General features: G+C 47.5%; 1 protein-coding gene across 4 annotated transcripts in view; it reads left to right on the forward strand.

Moving 5' to 3' along the window:
* The first annotated feature begins 5,266 nt into the window (after nt 1-5,266).
* Nucleotides 5,267-16,710, forward strand: part of RAI2 (retinoic acid induced 2) — a 64,029-nt gene continuing 52,585 nt past the window's right edge. For 2 of the 4 annotated variants that reach the window (XM_069463328.1, XM_069463329.1), the window contains exon 1: nt 5,267-5,467. The gene's annotated coding sequence lies outside the window, so the exon portion shown is untranslated. Of the gene's footprint in view, nt 5,468-5,658; nt 6,055-16,710 lie in introns of those variants that run through there. The other 2 variants (XM_069463327.1, XM_069463326.1) reach the window with 2 other exon arrangements.

Raw genomic sequence — 16,710 nt, forward strand, 5'->3', positions numbered from 1 at the left:
TTTTTTTTTTTTAGGTATTTTGACTCCAGAATGACCCTTACCCTCAGGTCTGGGCTAAAACAAAACAAACAGCCCTGTTACTACATGTATGTCTTAGGATGCTTTCAATTTCAAGTGATAGAGACCTGACTCACAGAAGATTAACCTATAAAGCAATGTAATTATTTTACATAACAGGAAATGCATGGTCAGGTGGCTCTAGAGTTGGTTGTTTTAGTAGGTCAATGACATAGTCATGGTCCCAAGTTCTTTCTTTCTTTTTACTGTGTTGCCTTGAACATCAGCTCCCTCCCAGACCTGGTTCCTAGCATAGTAGTGACCATTCATCCTGGTTTGCTGGGAAGACCCAGTCCATGCCTTCTGCCCTTACATAACTATTACTAGCAACCCCTTTCACCTTCAGTAGTGTCCTGGTTTAGATGATCAATTATATGGTCACCTGCATCATGTTTTTTGCCGCCAGCTGCAAATGGAGTTACATTATCCTCACATCCATTGGGCCAGGGAGGGACACTCTCCTGGAGAGTAAGAACTTACCCAAGAGCCCCCAGCAAATCTCTCCTCTCATTTGTCTGGCCCAAATTATAGCAGAAGGGATGCAATTTTTCTTAGATTAAACAGACCCACCCTAAATATACAGTCAAATTCTGAGGTGTGTCGATTTCACAGGAGAAGGATGGATACCTGAACATTAGTGTTCTGTTAACAAGGAGAATTGGGAAACACAGAATAGAGCAGCCACAAGCAAAGACCTTTATGACAACCCTGCTTCTTACTCATGATAGTTGCTCAAAAATCTCCATGAAATGAAATGCTCTACTGATTGTGAGACTAGACAGAGCTATAACTGCAGTATGAGAGACTTCAATGCAGGGCAGGGGTGGTATTTACTATTATTTTTGTTCTAGCATGTAGCTTAGTACTGTAAAGTAATGCTGTTTAGTGTATGCTTATTGATTGCCTAACTGAAGGTGGAATTCACACATCCTTTGATCCAGCCTTTGCTAATTTTATCCAAAGGGCATAAGACAGTTCACATGAAATCCTCAGATGGAGAATACTGAAGCTCCTCCACCCCCATGCAGACCTCACTGGATATCTCCATTCTATCAAAATAGTCAAAACCTTTCCCTTACCCTATGAGCCCTGAACATTCCCCAGGTAAAAATGTCATTCGCACTGGACTCTTTCTCTGAATGCTTTCCATCCTTTTTCCCCAAGCCTGGCTTTGATTTCAGTCCTCTCTGCTTCTATTACACCTTGCGTTTTCTGCAGCTTTATCCTTTTGCATTGTGATTATGTTTTCAAATGCCCACCTCATTCCATCCCTCAGTCACCCAGTAAATATTACTAACCACCAGAATATCTGTAAAACAAAGTTTCAATTTTAAATACATTATTCAACTTCAGTAAAAATATAGACCTCTCAAGAATCTCTTGAAAGCAATGGACCATTTTCCCCAGACACATTCACACCCATGAGCACTAAACTGATGACATTTACAACTTCAGGGCTTTCAGGAACCCCTTGAGAAACCCACACGATGTTCATATAGGTTGGGTCAAATCATGTTGGTGCTCCCCGTGGTGATGGGCTCAGCCACCAGCCCAATTCAGATATGTTTTCTGCAGAGCTTATCAACACCTACTGGTTCAACCAACACTCAGGGCCTTAACAATTCCAAATCTTAGTCTTCAGCTTAGATTTTGAACTCTAGACCTGCTGTTCCAAATGCCTACTGGACATCTCTAAGTGGCTACTCAACAGGTACCTCCATTTAGAGATGTTCTAACCAGAACTCCCTGCAGCAGACACCGATGGTCTGGATGCCACCGTTTCAATGTGCTCCATAGACATTCAGCTATTAGGATCTTTTCTCTGTACTTGGGAAGGATCTTCTGCCTATGCTGGGTGGCAGTCAGAATTGCCAGAAAATTAGCACTCCCTGGACAACCATTAACTAGCTTCCTCACCTCTTGAGTGGGTGTTTTGCATCATGTCTGAGAGTTTGCCTGTGGGATTAAGCTCCAATTGCCCACAGTGGTAAGTGGCCTTGTTAGCATATCTTCTATTGGCTGTCGTCCCTCTGTCTCGTTTCCCTGCTCCCCTACCAGTGTTTCCTTCACCTTCCAAACCAACTTTCTGCACTGGAATCCTTGTCTCAGGATCTCCAGCCCCAAATCTGCTTCTCTTCCCAGGGACCTCTCTCTCCATGACCACACCCCCACCCACCCTGTCACTCAGGTCAGAAAACCAGATGTCAATCATCCTTACTCTTGTTTCCTCCATCATTAAGCCCTGTTGATTCTACATCCTGAGTACCACTTGACTCAAGTTCCTACTCTTTATCTCTGCTGGCACTACCTTCATTCAAACTCTGATCCTTGCAACAGCCTGGTCTCCCTCCAATCAGCACCCCCACACTGACCAATGGAGTGATCATTCCTCAATCCAAATATCTCCTGGTCACTCCCTGCACAGTCTTTCAATGGCTCCCACTGACTACAAGAAAAAGCTCCTTTATAGGACCAACCAAGGACCTCAAGTGACACCTAGCTTCCTTTTCCCCCTCCTCTGCCGTTCCTCACAGCCTCTACTCCAGACTCACAAAATATCTGCAGCGTCTAGAACATGCTGTATGTGCAAGCTTTGGTGCCTGCTGTTCCCTTCACTCATAAGGCCTTTCCCTTACTTTATAAAACTTCTATTTATCTCTCAGTGCTCAGGAACTGTCACCAGCTCTGTGCAACCTTTTCTGACTTCGCTGCCCTATGTCATTCCCTACTCCTTCCCAAAGCAGGGATGGGCCCACTTCTTAGGTGTTCACTTAGCCCATTTTATAACTCATCATGTACCACATAGTACCACCTTTTATTATTTACTTACTCATCTGTGAGCAAATTGGGGCCAGCAACCATACATTAACCATATCTCTAACTCAAGTCCTTAGCTCAGTGACTGGGCATCCAATAGGTGCTTAATAGATATTTACTGGATAAATGAATAAATCACCCATCTGGCAAGTATGTAAAACTAGATTATGAAGAGATACTTATCTATGTAAAAGAATCAGATCTGGAATGGAAAACTTCTTGGGTCCTTACTTAAAATCACCAAATATTAGGATTACAGATCTCAAAAATCCCCCTGACTCCCCCAGAAGATTTTGTTGTTCTTTCCTGCTGTTTGGACATGTTCTTTCTTCCCTCCACTTGCTTAGGCACACCTTTAAGTGTATGAACACAATTCTTCCACATTAATGTCCTGTTTCCACCCCAAAGCACCACCCCCGACAAATCCAGACCTGGCTTTTATGGATGGACCTTTCTGTTTTCCTTCCCTCTGCAAGGGCAGCCAAGATGAAAAGGCAGAAGGGTGCCGCTGCACATTTCTTTGGGAATGGGGGCCACAATGCCTCTTTCGTATGCATGAATCTGAATCAATATAATCTTTCCTGAAAACATAAACACCCCAAAGGGCAGCAAGTATGAATCACACCGCCACCAAGGATCAAACATTAACCCAGGGTTGTGATGAGGGCAACAAAAGAAATAGGCTAGTAGTCACCTTCCAGGATATCAATGCCTACATTATACATACATACCCCCTCAACACACACAGAACCTTTATGGATCTTTCATCCATGAACTTGCCCAATTATAATTGCCCAGCTGTGTCTTTAGTTGTATTTAGGTTAGGTCCTGGCAACCAAGACCTCACATACCTGATCCAAGAACTCAGAACAGTTCTAGAGAAGTCTTTGGTTACTGAAATTGTTAAAGACATATTCGTAGACAAATATTTCCACAGGTATCATTAATTATTTGGGGCTATTTTAAAACTCCAAAAGCCTGATTGAAGCAGGTAGGAACTGGTACTTTCTGTTCATATTCATTATTATCAACTCTTAAATTTGCATTGTGTGTCTTTCTGCCCCTGTGTGGATTGGGTACTTCTTAATTTAACTCTTCTTTTTCAAAAGAGGAAATTAGTATCAAGGAATGGTACCATCCGGGCTGACTTCTCCATTAGGCATAGCAGGCAAAGTGCCTGGGACTCACAGTGCTTTTAGGGGCCCACAGAAATCTTTTACTTTCTTTTTAAAATCAGAAGAAAAAATGATCTTTTAGGGTGAAGAAAATGTTTTAATATATAATACCAGTATATTCATCTTTACACCAGTGCAATTCTAAAATGTAACTTTCAATATCTTTTTATGGAGGAAGAAATCCACAAAAGCAAAAGTGCCCAAGAAAGTCATAATTCAGCCCTAGGTACTACCACGTTATTCTTGCAACACAGCATGGTTAGAAAAGAGCCTTTTGAACACAAGTTTAGGTTCCCATGCTAATTATGACCTGTGTGGACACCCCAAATTCGTCAAGAGGGAAGTCATGGTTACTATACACAGTGCTGGGCTTGAGAGGTTTTGAACAGAGAACAGCTAGATTCATACTGTTCTCTGCTCTGATGAAAGTAATTTCTGCTCTGCCATTCTCTCGAAAATATCTTCATCCTGTTTTGATTAATAGAAAAAATCTTTATATCTTTGGGGATTAATTAAACCATTGTAGTTGCTTCATTTGCGCTCTTAAAAAATTTTAAGGACATAGTTTCTTTTTTAAATTTCCAAATGCTCAATAGTACTACTGATGTCTATTATTTATTTACTGGTCAGCAACCATATGGTCATCATGCCTGTAACTCCGGTTCTTAGCCCAGTGTCTGGCAAACACTAGGTGCTTAATAAAGATTAGATTAATACATGAATCACTTCTTGGATGGAAATGAGATTATGTCCATGGACTAATTTTTTCTTTACCGATCTCCCACCTTGTGAGAAGAGTCTTCTACCCGTATCACAGTTGGCATTTTAAGGTGATCGCTGAGCCCTTCCCACCTCCCCGCTCACCCCATCGGCCACCCGCTTCCTCCCTCCTGTGCTCCGTTCCTCCCTCCTCTTCATCCTGGGGTCTGGAATGGTCCCCAGCCCTTCGGGAGGCAGTAGGATCCCAGCTCCTCGGGCCCTCCCCGGCGCCCCCCCACACTGGCCCCGAGCGCCCCTTCCTCCTGCCACCCGCGCCGCCTACAGCCACGCCCTCCCCGTGGGCGAGATCACCTGTCCCTCCTCCGCCGCCGCCTCCTCGGGTACCCTTTCGCCCCCCTCCCGCTCCCCCTCCTCCGCCGCCTCCCCCAAGCCCTCCCCTTCCCCGCCTCCTCCCACCCCTTGGTGTATGTAGTAAAGGCCGGGCGCCGCACGCAGACACACACTCGCCCGGACACAGGCGCACACACGCTCACGCACAGCCAGCAGCGGCGGCAGCGACAGCGGCTCAGTGACAGCGGCGACGGCGGCTCCCACAGCTGCGCACCCCCTTCAGGCGGCCGGCGGCGAGGCCAGACCGGAGAGTTCCCGCACCCGCGACCACCCCGCGGCTTCCTGGAGGCGGCGGCCGCGATTGGTAGGTAGCGGCCGCGGCGCCCCCGTGCGGGCCGGGGTCACCCCCTCCCTCCCCAAGCGGACCTGCCACCGGGACGCAGGGGGCGCGCCGGGCTGGGCACGCCTGGCGGGGCCCGGCGCCCAGGGAGGGGCCTGCTCCCGGGGGCAGGACGGCGCCCGAGGCCGGGGCCAGCGGGGAGGGCCGGGCGGGGGCGGGGACGCGGGCCGAGGCCGCCGCCCGTGCGACGCGCCGGGGCCCCGCTCCTGCTCCCGGCGCCGCGTACTGGCCGGCGGGGCCGGGGACGGCCGGGGAGGCGGCGCCGGTCGGCGGGGCGGGGGCCCCGAAGTGGGTTTCGGGCCGCCACCCGCGCTGGCACGGGGCGCAGAGGGCGGTGCACGGCAGACTCCTAGCCCGGGCACCGCACCGGGCCGCCTCCGGATCTGCTGTTCTGCCCCGGCCCGGAAAACCCGGCGCCTTCCAGGCCCTTCGAAAGATGGATTCTGTTGACGTATCTGGCGGCCCTGGCGAGCCGGGTGGAAAGTTGGGTTTTGCCAGATCGCGCTGGGCTCCTCTTTGTGACGCTCAGCCAGCCCCGCATCCCCCAGGAGCCGGGTGAGTGTGCGTCAGCGCCCCGGGAGCCCTGGTGCCCCCCAATGCCCAGACCTGGGGTGGCCGCACCAGCTCGGGCTTTCTGCCATGTTAGGCACCGAGCGACGTTCTCGCTGCTTTTTTGCGTGCGTTTCAGTGGCGCCTTTTGCTGCGGAGGGAGTTATTGCTGCTCTCCGCGTTGGCTTTTTCGGGGTTGGGGTTGTGCTCTCTGTATTTGCTTGTTTGCCATTTAAAGCCCGACTATTGTTCAGGATAAGCTCCGCCTGGGTGGGGAAATGGCATCCCACCACAGTTGCTGGCGAGGGGTAGAAATGTTGCCAAACAGCTGCTGCTTTGTGTTTCCCTATCAGAAGTCCCTGGAGTAGGTTTGGGGCACGACGGATGGATGGAGAGAGGGATGGGGCACGGAGGAAAAAGGTGGCTCTGGAGGAGCAGATTGTCACCCACCCCATGGCACTCAGTCAGCCTCCCTTTCTGCCTGCCAAACTTTTATGAATATTCCTTTTGTGGCAAGGGGAAGCTTAATGAATTTAGCCCAGTTTTCCAAGGAAAAGCAAGCGGGCTTTAACAATGGTTTGAGAACTTAATCAATGAGAAAGACAGGGGGGAGGAGGAGGAGGAGGAGGCGCTGACACCATATCGGGGATGTATGTGGCTGCTTCTTGCAGAGTCAGGTAGGGGAGAGGTGGGCAGGGCAGGGCGCAGCGGTTGGGTGGCCCTGTTCCTGGAACTGTTGGTAGCTCTTACCTGTGCCTGCCAGTGCCACCCACCGTCGTGCCCCCACCTCGTGGGCTGCCCAGAACCCGGCGCTGGGGCTTGAGGGGTGGCTTGCGGCACTGCGCGGGCGGGGGGGGGGGGGGGGGCTCATCTGGCGTTTTTAAGGATATGTAAATATTTTGCTGAGGATAAGTGACATCAACAGAATGATATTCCGCAGAGCCCGGGTGTGCAGCGATGATAAATAGATATGGCCAAACAAAGTTTTGATAACCGGGTATTCTCATGGCTCGCTCTGTTTCGTTTGGGTCTTTGTTTTTGTTGGTTTAGCATTATCTCGCATCCTCTGGTGTGATCCCTTTATTTAGCTGATTCTTGGAAGCTTCTCTTTAGAACAGAGAGAAAAGCAGCCAGCAGGGAGAAAACAATTCTTAGCCTTGCATGCATCGGGCAGGGTTTTCTGTGCTTTTCCCAGGGAATCTTTCCCACCGTTTACTCGATGTCTCTCTTGCTCAAAATTGTTTGATGGTAGACCAAGAGACTTCTGATAACTTTGGAAATGTGGTGTGGATGTGTCTTTGTTACAGTAGAGGGGTGGTGGTGTGGGAGGGGGACAGTAGGGCCGCCAGTGGGTGGGAGCCACCCACCAGCGGGCATTGTGCTCCCACCCACTGTTTCTCCTGCACGTTTTCTTCTCAAAGGGGAACATGAGAGGAGCTATGCCACTTGCAGAAGCTAGGGCTGGGCTGGAAGGCACAGAATCATAAGCCTGGTGGCATCCCAGTTTCTCTGCCCCTTAGAAGTCTTCCACTTACACCCCCCTCCACCACACACATACACACAGTATCCTACAGATGGGCGCTCGCTGCCCATCCTGACACATTACATGCCCACTAGAGGCATCCCGAGGTGGCCCAGCCCCGGGAGCCAAGTCAGACTAGAACTTGGGGTACTGGTCCCTGCTTCACCAGCCCAAGGGACCATTCAGCCACCTGGGCGTGCCTTTGTTATGCAAAGAGGCCAGGACCTCCAGCAGTGAGGTTTGGCCCTGGAAAACCTGTTCATCTCAGTAACAAATGAGCAGTGTTCCAGGTTCTGCCAGGTGCCAGTATGAGAGCTTGGTTGGTGGGCAGTTGGGCAAAAACTATAAAATAATTTCAAAATCTTATGTCCAGAAAACAGAGCCACTGAGACAGGGCCATCCGAACTGCAAGAAAGAAAAAGAAAAGGCCGGGAGGTGTGTGACCACGTGTTGCCGGGCGTGCTGTAGCGCCAGCAGCCAGTGAGCTCTGACTATAGTGACCTGGAAGCTGAAGATAGGACTGGCCTCCCCAAATCCTCGGATGCAGAATGGACATATTCTGCATGTGCGGTAGCCATGCACAGTGTGCTCTGAATCTACAGTAAGAAAATAGCAAGTGTCTGTTCTCTGGTTCCTCTCCTAACCTTAGACTTATGGGGAGGAGGGGAGTAAGGGGAAATAAATGGGGAATGGAGCTAACATTCATTGTTGGCCTCTGTCTGCCAGGCACTTCACATGTGGGAAGCCTTCTCGGGTACCATGTGATGGCAGCGAAATTTTACAGATGAGGAATCTGAGGCTCAGAGAAATTTCCAGTCGCATGTCTGATTCCAGATTCTGGTGGTTATGATTTAAAGGGGCAACCTGTCCCTCCACCCTTGCTCCAAGTCTCTTACTTATTTCTCCCAAAGGCCAGAGTTTTCAGCCCCTCCTGCTTAACAAAATATTATACCTAATTGGTGTAGGGGGGTGAAGGAAACCCACTGGTGAGGCAGCCCAATTACCCATGGTACATGCTTATGTGCCAAGAAGATAGATCCAAAATAGTCCCTAATTATTTCAGATGGAAAGACTGTTCCTTTTCATTTTGGAATCCCCAACACCCAGCTATTGTTTAATAAGTGTGAGTTGAGTGACTAAATGATGGAACTGAATGGTGGTGGGGAGAGAGCTATAAATCACTGTTAGGGGAGTCTCAGCAGGGAATAATACTGACATTTGTCGTCTGGTTGGGGACTTGAAGTTCCTGGTGTCATGCTCCAGTTTTAGCCCCTGGTAGATCCATACCGTCAAGCCCTGGGTTAATCCTTACTGCAGCTGTGTGAGAGGGGCAGCATTATTCCCATCTTGGAGATGAGAAACCTGAGGCTCAGACAGGTTAAGTAATTAGTCCAAGGTCTGTGGTGGGACCAAAGGGTGGCACGGTATTTTTGATGTACCAAGTAAACAAGCACTCTAAATGAACATAAAGAGGGGACTTATTATGCAAATTATTGCTAAAGCAAGTCTCTTAGCCCCTTCCAACTACCTAGTATCCTCTAACCCCCTAGAAATTCTGGATCATTAGGAGAGCCAGGATTTCAATCCATATATGAGGCATTTCTGACTCGGCTTCCTCCCTGATCAGAATATGAGGGAGACCTCAGAGAACGAAGGGGAAAGATGGCTAATTGCACTTTTCCCTCACACAAAAGCCCATGTGGGATTCTGAATTAAGCTTGATTTGGGGATCAGGGTGACATCCTTGATGTAGAGTTGGCAGCTCTTATCTGTGGAGAATGCCTCTGATTACCACTTCTCCCTCCCACCTGATCGTCTGCCCGGGTGCCCATCATCTCATTCTTTCCGGACTCAAGGCCTCTCCTTCGTGGCTCACAGTTTTTGATGAGCCTCTTGAGTCTGCAGCTCCCCTGTGCTCTGTTGGCAGCTGGCGGGAAGGTGATTTTGGCGGCCACATTAGTACTTCTGGATTTCACTCACGATGCTCCTTCTCTCACCAGCCAAGAACACACACACAAATGCACATGCATGCGCAGACGTGGGTGCACATAATTTGATCATGTTTCTGCATCTGCTTCACCAAATTAGATTGCAAAACCCAGAATTATTACTGAAAGAAGTACATGACTTTGGTGATCTGCTGTCCCAGCCCCTACCCCGAACAGACCAGAACAGCTAAGATGGAGGTGGATCAACCAACAGATGCCTTGAGTACTGGTCATACTTGCTGGCTTTCCCAGCACTGTGTGGCAGCCCCCCACAGTGTAGGCATGGTTTATCTAGTCTGTTCAGGCTGCTATAACAAAATCCCATAGATTGGGTGGCTTATAAACAACAGAAATTTATTTCTCACAGTTCTGGAGGCTGGAAAGTCCAAGATCAAGGCACTAGGAGATTCAATGTCTGGTGAGGGCCATCGTCCCAATTCATAGATGGTACCGTCTCATTGGAAGAGGCAAGCGAGCTCTCTGGGGTCTCTTTTATAAGGACACTAATCCCATTCACGAGGGCTCCGCTCTCATGACCTAATCACCTCCCAAAGGCCCCACCTCCTAATACCATCACATCGGGGGTTAGGATTTCAACATATGATTTGTGAGGGGCCACAAACTTTCAGACCATGCCTGGTCCAAGGGCTTATCATAAAATCCCACTTTAATTCCCACCTAGAGGTAGGGCTGGGCTCCTAGAACCTCCCAGTCATTGTCATTCCAATTTCTGCTGTAATTAGCTCTAACAACTCAATAATTCTGGAGAATTCTGGAGTGCACACCCTGCTCGCACCTGTCACTTCTCTTCCCACAGCTTTTTAGTCTTTCAGCACAGCACTGTCTAATAAAATTTTCTATGATGATGGAAATGTCCTGTATCTGCACTGTCCCATGCAGTGGCCACTAGCCATATGTGGCTGTAGAACACTTGAAAGGTGGCTGGTCCAAATAGGGATGTTCTGTAAGTATAACATATGAGCTGGATTTCTAAGGATTAGCACAAAAAGCAGAATGCAGAATAACTCATTAGTAATCTTTACATTGATTACACGGTGAAATGATAATGTTTTGAACAGATTGATTGGTTAAATAAGACATAGTATTTAAATTAATGTCACTTGTTTCTTTTTTTTTAATGTGCCTACTTGAAAATTTTAAATTACATGTATATTTCTATTAGACAGCACTGCTCTGGAGCAAACTAACCACCAACCTTGTGACTTAAACCTCCAGATGTTTTGGGGGCATAAACGCCCTCCATCTCCATGGCAGATGGGAGGCAGGGGGCTGACTCAGTAGCCACAGCAGCCTGGCATCAAGGTGCCATTGTGGGAGGTCCCCAGGAAGCCTACTCGTGAGCATTGGCTCAGTCAGGTTCTGTGAGTAATGTTGGCTCCAGAGACCTAAGGAAATGAGCAGGGCAGGAGGGGGCAGAGGCAGGGCTGGCTTGCATAAAATGCCTCCTTTCCCTGCCCACCCCACGCCAGTGTCCTTGTCCGCTGGAGATTTTCCTTGACACTTGCTCTAGTAGCAGCTTGAAGTAATATCCTTCCCAGGGATTTTTTTTCTTGGAGAATAATGTCCCAAGTAGACACCCTCATGCTGAGAGTGGCTTGCTTGGGGGCTGGGGCCAGTCTTAAAGAAGAGAAAGGAGAAAAGAGGACGCACATGGTTATTTCCTGACAGCGTGATGAGAACAAGAGTGAGGACGTAAATAAAATTTCTGTGAGGCCAACAGCATAAATGCAAGGAGCCCGATTCCACACACCCATAATGCGGCGGATGAGGAAACCTGCTCAGAGGAAGTTCAGAGGAGCAGGAGAGGGCTCTGGGCTGGCACTGTGGTATCATCACAGCCATGGTCATGCATTCCTGGGCCCTTCCCTGGGCTCTGGGCATGGCGTGAATAGACGGAAAGGGATGGGATAATGAACTTGGGACTGCAGTGATTTATAGGTCAGGCGCCTGTGGCTCTGGCTCCTGAGGGGGCTGCCCCCACAGGGGACCCTTGGCTGACCTCCTTGGGCTCCTTGGAAGGAGCTGGTTTTGTTTCACATGGCAGAAGCAGACTGTTTACTGGAGCACAGGAAGAATCCGACATTCTGGCGAAAAATAATTCATTAACAGCCAGGGTATTACCAGTTCCCTGGAAAAGCTCCTCCAGCTGCACTGTAGCAACTGTTCTTTTTCAGCAGCAAAATCGGGCCTTGCTGGCAGCCAAGACTGGGTGTGTTTGGGCGTTTTTGTTGTTGTTGTTATTTTTGCCTTTGTGTGTACAGCCACTTTTGCCTCGTAATTCAGAGAAAGGAACGGAGGCCTGGAAGGGCTGAAATGGTGTAGCTGTCAGCCGTTCTTTCCTTTGTGGCTTATACCTGGAAGCTCCAAGCTAATTCTAGGAACATAGCTTTTCCTGACCAAAGCCCACCCCCAACCTGGGGGCACTGCAGAACCACATAGAATGTTCCAGAATGAAAGGAATTTTGGAGAGTCACAACACCTGCTCTTAAGACCTTCTAAAAGCAATTGGCTGAAGGATTCTCCCCATCCCCCATACACACACCAGCAGAAAGTCCTGTCTTGGCTGTGTGGAATTCTTTTGCTTACTATTAATTGGCACAGTGGGGCCAAAGTATGTGATTCATCATCCCAGTTTTGAGGGCATTTGGAAAGCCAGGCAAGCATAACCAAGAGAATGGGCTGCATGTTTTGCTCACTAAAGAATGATTGAATCTACAGTAAATAAAATGGAATGATTCAGGAAGCTTTTTAAGCTCTGGAAAAATATACTTAAAAAAAAAAAAAAGGTTTTTGCCTGCTTGTTTGTTTTTTAATGCCTCATGCTCAGAAGTGTGGACCCAGCTAGCAAGAAATGGGAAAGAATGACATTTCCTTGTTTTAGCTTTTTTAAAAACTCTAATTGCAGGTTAAGTAAGATACAATGTATTGATTTTGGTTTTGTATGGAACATAACCAGATAATCATTTTATTTTATGAGATATTAATTCCCATCCACTTAGACTGATGAAATATGCATTTCAAATATGCCATACCTACCCCCACCATCATCACAGTATTTCTTTAACATTCCTAGATTCAGATTGAGAACCTATTTCATTATATAGAAAATGAATAAATATGTCCTTAGTCAACATATATGTAAACTCAATTTAGATTTTGAAGAAAATGGGGTTTTGTCTTTTTGATGACTACCAAAATTATAAGTGTTAAAGGCCAAGCATATTTGGCTGTATTTAGAGCACGTTTTCTCCACCTTGGCCCTGTTGCCATTTCAGGCCAGATCATTCTTTGTTGTGGGGGACTGTCGTGTGCACCTTAAGATGCTTAGTAGCATCCCTGCTACTACCCAGCAGATATCCGTAGCATCACACCCCCCACATCCCAGACCTCGCCAAATGTCCCCTTTGGGACAAAATTACTCCTGCTGAGAACCACTGGTCTAGACCAAAATTTAATAAGTAATTTGCGGTTTTTTGGAAAATTCAATTTGAAATAATAAAAGGCACAATTTCTCCCTTTGACTTTTATATATACAATTCATGGAGGTGATTAATTAAAGGTTGGAAGTGGGTCATGTGCCTGATTTAATTCTAAGGTGGGTAGAAGGATCTCTATATAAGATTGTATAAGCATGGAGATTTTTTTTCAAGGCAGGCAATTTTTTAAGTCATAGGTAATTCAGGGGCACATTGTAAGAACGAGCAGCTTCTCTGGTTTTTCATAAAGAGAACAGGTTTATTCCTCCCTAATTTCTTTTTCATATGCACCTGATTCCAGGCATGACTTCAAAGCCACCAGGCACCTTCCTCCACCCCCACCCTCTCCACACTGTCATTTCTCCTGTAGCATCTTAAGCCTGAGCCAATTAATTTAGCCCTTTAGTGTACTTGTGAGAGCTCTGCTCGTAACATCATAATAGACTCATTTCAGATCATAGCAGCCCTTTACCCACTGCTAAATTCTGTTTTCCAGTGCTTTTGAGAGAGGAGGTCAACAGCGGGTAGATGGAACATTTTTCACAATGACTGGATGCTCAAATTCAGGTGTTCCCCACCACCTCTCACACTTTTGTTTCCTCTTCCGCATATTTGTTTCCTTGCAGCAATTCTGCTTGGGGAACTCCTCTAGGAAAGAGACAATATCAGAGCTCCTTCAGGTAGCTAGAACCTGGCAATGCCTGCAGGCAGCAATGACAGATGAAATGTTGCCACTGGGACAGGCCCTCAGCCATCTTCTTTCTGGTGGTCCCTTAAAAGGCTAGAAAAGAGGATCATGCCTTACACAGGGAACAAACCATGGGGAGGCATGGGGACAGACCATGCCTCACCCAGATATGGGCATACAGGGTGGGGGGCAGGGGGGAAGGCAGAGAAGTGGATCGCTCGTTACACAGGGAAAGTGTCCCCAGGTCATCTGCCCTGCCAGTCTCCCAGAGTGGGATAGGTGTCGGGGGATGCTGGTGGAAAATAGGGGCAGGTGCTCAGTGCAGAAATCAACGGAGGCCGCTTCATTTTGCAGCCGTCCAAGGTAGGCTGACCTTTTCCAGAGTGTCTGCAGGAGCTCAGAGTGTTGTGTGAAGGATTCCCTTGCAGGCTAGCTGAGGAGGAAAGATGGAAAGGTGAGCACGCGGGGGCTTGCCAAGCCAGCAGTGTACCTTCACTGGTGAGTTCCTGCCACGCTTGAAGAGTAGTTTGTGTCTTCCTTGTCGCCGTGAAGGGAGAGGCAATGAGCTGGCAGCGATCCACAGTGTGCTGGGCCCAGGCGGATAAATAATTGATTTGCAGCACGTGACACTCGGTCATTCTAAGTTGCCAGCCCCTCGCAGGCCAGGATTCGGGTGATGGTTGCAACACTGGGAGAGGAAACAGGATCATAAATCTGGGCTTTGGAGGCCAGTTTCGTGGTGCAGAGGCCACTGGGGCCACCGCTGTGTGCTGCAGAAGCAAACAGACAGGTCCGAGTGGTATGTTGTTCCTCAAAATAATGGCAATGGAAATGGCTGTGAAAAACATTTAGACCCTTGTCATAAAAATGCAAACAGTCTTCCTGCTATAGGGAAAAGCTAAATAAACTCTATTGCAGCTGTATTAAGTAGAAACAGATTTGAAAATCGAGTGTTTTTTTGTTTTTTTTCTGAGACACTTATTTATAGCAGGTTGGGCAAAGGCTGCCACTATCTCTCGCGACTCCGGAAGAGTGTTTTCCAGATGGTCCTTGCTGTTTTTCTCTTTATTAAGCTTAGTGGAACACAGCCTCACTTGGAAAGGGTCATAGAAAGCAGTGTTATTTTTTTCAGATTACAGTGGCCATTGATTGGCTAACAAATCAATGGATGAGAATGGATTCAGCCTGTGCTGATGAATTTCCTTTTGCATTTTATAAATAAGAAAAATGTCAAGGAGAGCTCAAAATAGGGGTGTTCTTTCGACTGTACACATCAAAGCTTTGAAAACCATACGGAGTTACATTTTCTATTAATTTCCATTTAAATTTTCTTCTAAAATAATGCTCTCCTTCTCTTTGCTAAAACTCTGAAATGTTACCGTTTCCTTTCCAACATCTAAACAATGTCCAGATACATTTCAGATTGAGCAATTAGCTCTGGCTGCAATTTCCTTTTATGAAAAAAAATCACTAAGCCTCTAGACTAAATATGAAATTATTGAATGTGAAAATATCAATATGAGACCATTTGTTCTAAGATCCTTTGTGGCCTATCACTCGCATTTTAAGGAGGTTAGAAAAGGCAGAGTCTGCTCTGCTCTTCCATGTTGGACGTATCCACACCAGGAACCTCAGCTTTGTTTGTGCTCTTAGGAGCTGTGCAGTTGGCTTTGAGGTCATCAGGGCTGAAGTTTACAGCCCAAACCACACGGGGAACCATCATGGAATGTCACATAAACCAGTGGTCCCCACAGACCAGGCTGGCAGACCACTGTCTGTATGGGACAAGATTTCTACCCCTTCATGAAATGGAAGAAAAGTGAAAATGCCATGAGTTCATTTTTTTAAAGCTGAACCTTTCCCACTTTACAAAACTGCCCTTTATTCTGAAATTGTCTTTCCTGCTTTTCTTGGTGTTAAACTTTGTTTCATGACTCATCAAGATAGTGGATGATGTTTGTGTTTTGCCATCTTTATTTGATAAAGTCAAAAGTTGTCCAACTCATATTGGATTTTTCATTTTTTAAAATGTTACTCATCCATAACATTACACAGTCTGGAATGCACCCAGGAGGCCTGAGTAGATCTGGAAGGGGAGCCTTTGTTATGATTCCTAAGCCAGAAAAACCAACCTGAGTAAGGATCCTGGGGCTGCTGCCCTGAGTTCCTTACCCAACTCTTCTGATCCCTCACTCCTAGAGACCTGGCTTTGTCCAACACCCATGTGAAGAATGGAATTGCTTCTTCAGAGGTGTTTGAGGAGCAAAACCAGCCTCTTGGACACTAACAACTGAGCATGCAGCCTCAATGCCAAGAGCCTCAGCCCTTTATCCCTGGCTTCCAGTGTCAACACCACTGCTAGTTCTTGTGGACTCAACCCACTTCATCCTTTCCCCAGCCCAGCCCACCGCTGTCATGAGCACAGGCCTCAAAAGGCTCCCCTGGGGTGGCCCCAGGTTCCTCACCACTCTGCCTGGTGAGTATTATTGCTTCCCCAGCTGCTGTTCTACATGCCTGCATCAGCTTCCTCTTGCTAAAGCACCTCTCTAAATTTCATCACCCTAGCTCAAGAACATTCAGTGACTCCCTGTTTCCTAATGAGTTAGAATAAAACTCCACATGTGAAGCCATGTCCCCATTTTCCTAGCCCATTTTTCCCCTCCTGGAGCTTAGACTGGCCTTCAGTAAGCCACCATGGGAGGGTGTCTCCAGGTTGTGCAACTGCTCTGGGCTATGTTGTGTTTGTTTTCTTATATGGAGGGAGGTTTACAAGAAGGTTACCGGAGCTCTTGGGCATCTTTCTAGATGGAGAAAACTGAAGACTTGAGTCCGATGTAATGGACCATCCTGGGGACGTAGCATCAATTGGAAAGAAAGAAAGAAATAAGAAAGAGAGAGAGAGTGAGGGTGGGGGAATGGAAGGGGGAAGGGAAGGAAAGGGAAAAAGGAAGGAGGGAGGGAGGGAGT

The sequence above is a fragment of the Eulemur rufifrons genome, chromosome 30 (genome assembly GCF_041146395.1).
Source record: "Eulemur rufifrons isolate Redbay chromosome 30, OSU_ERuf_1, whole genome shotgun sequence".
In the NCBI taxonomy this organism is placed as follows: domain Eukaryota; kingdom Metazoa; phylum Chordata; class Mammalia; order Primates; family Lemuridae; genus Eulemur; species Eulemur rufifrons.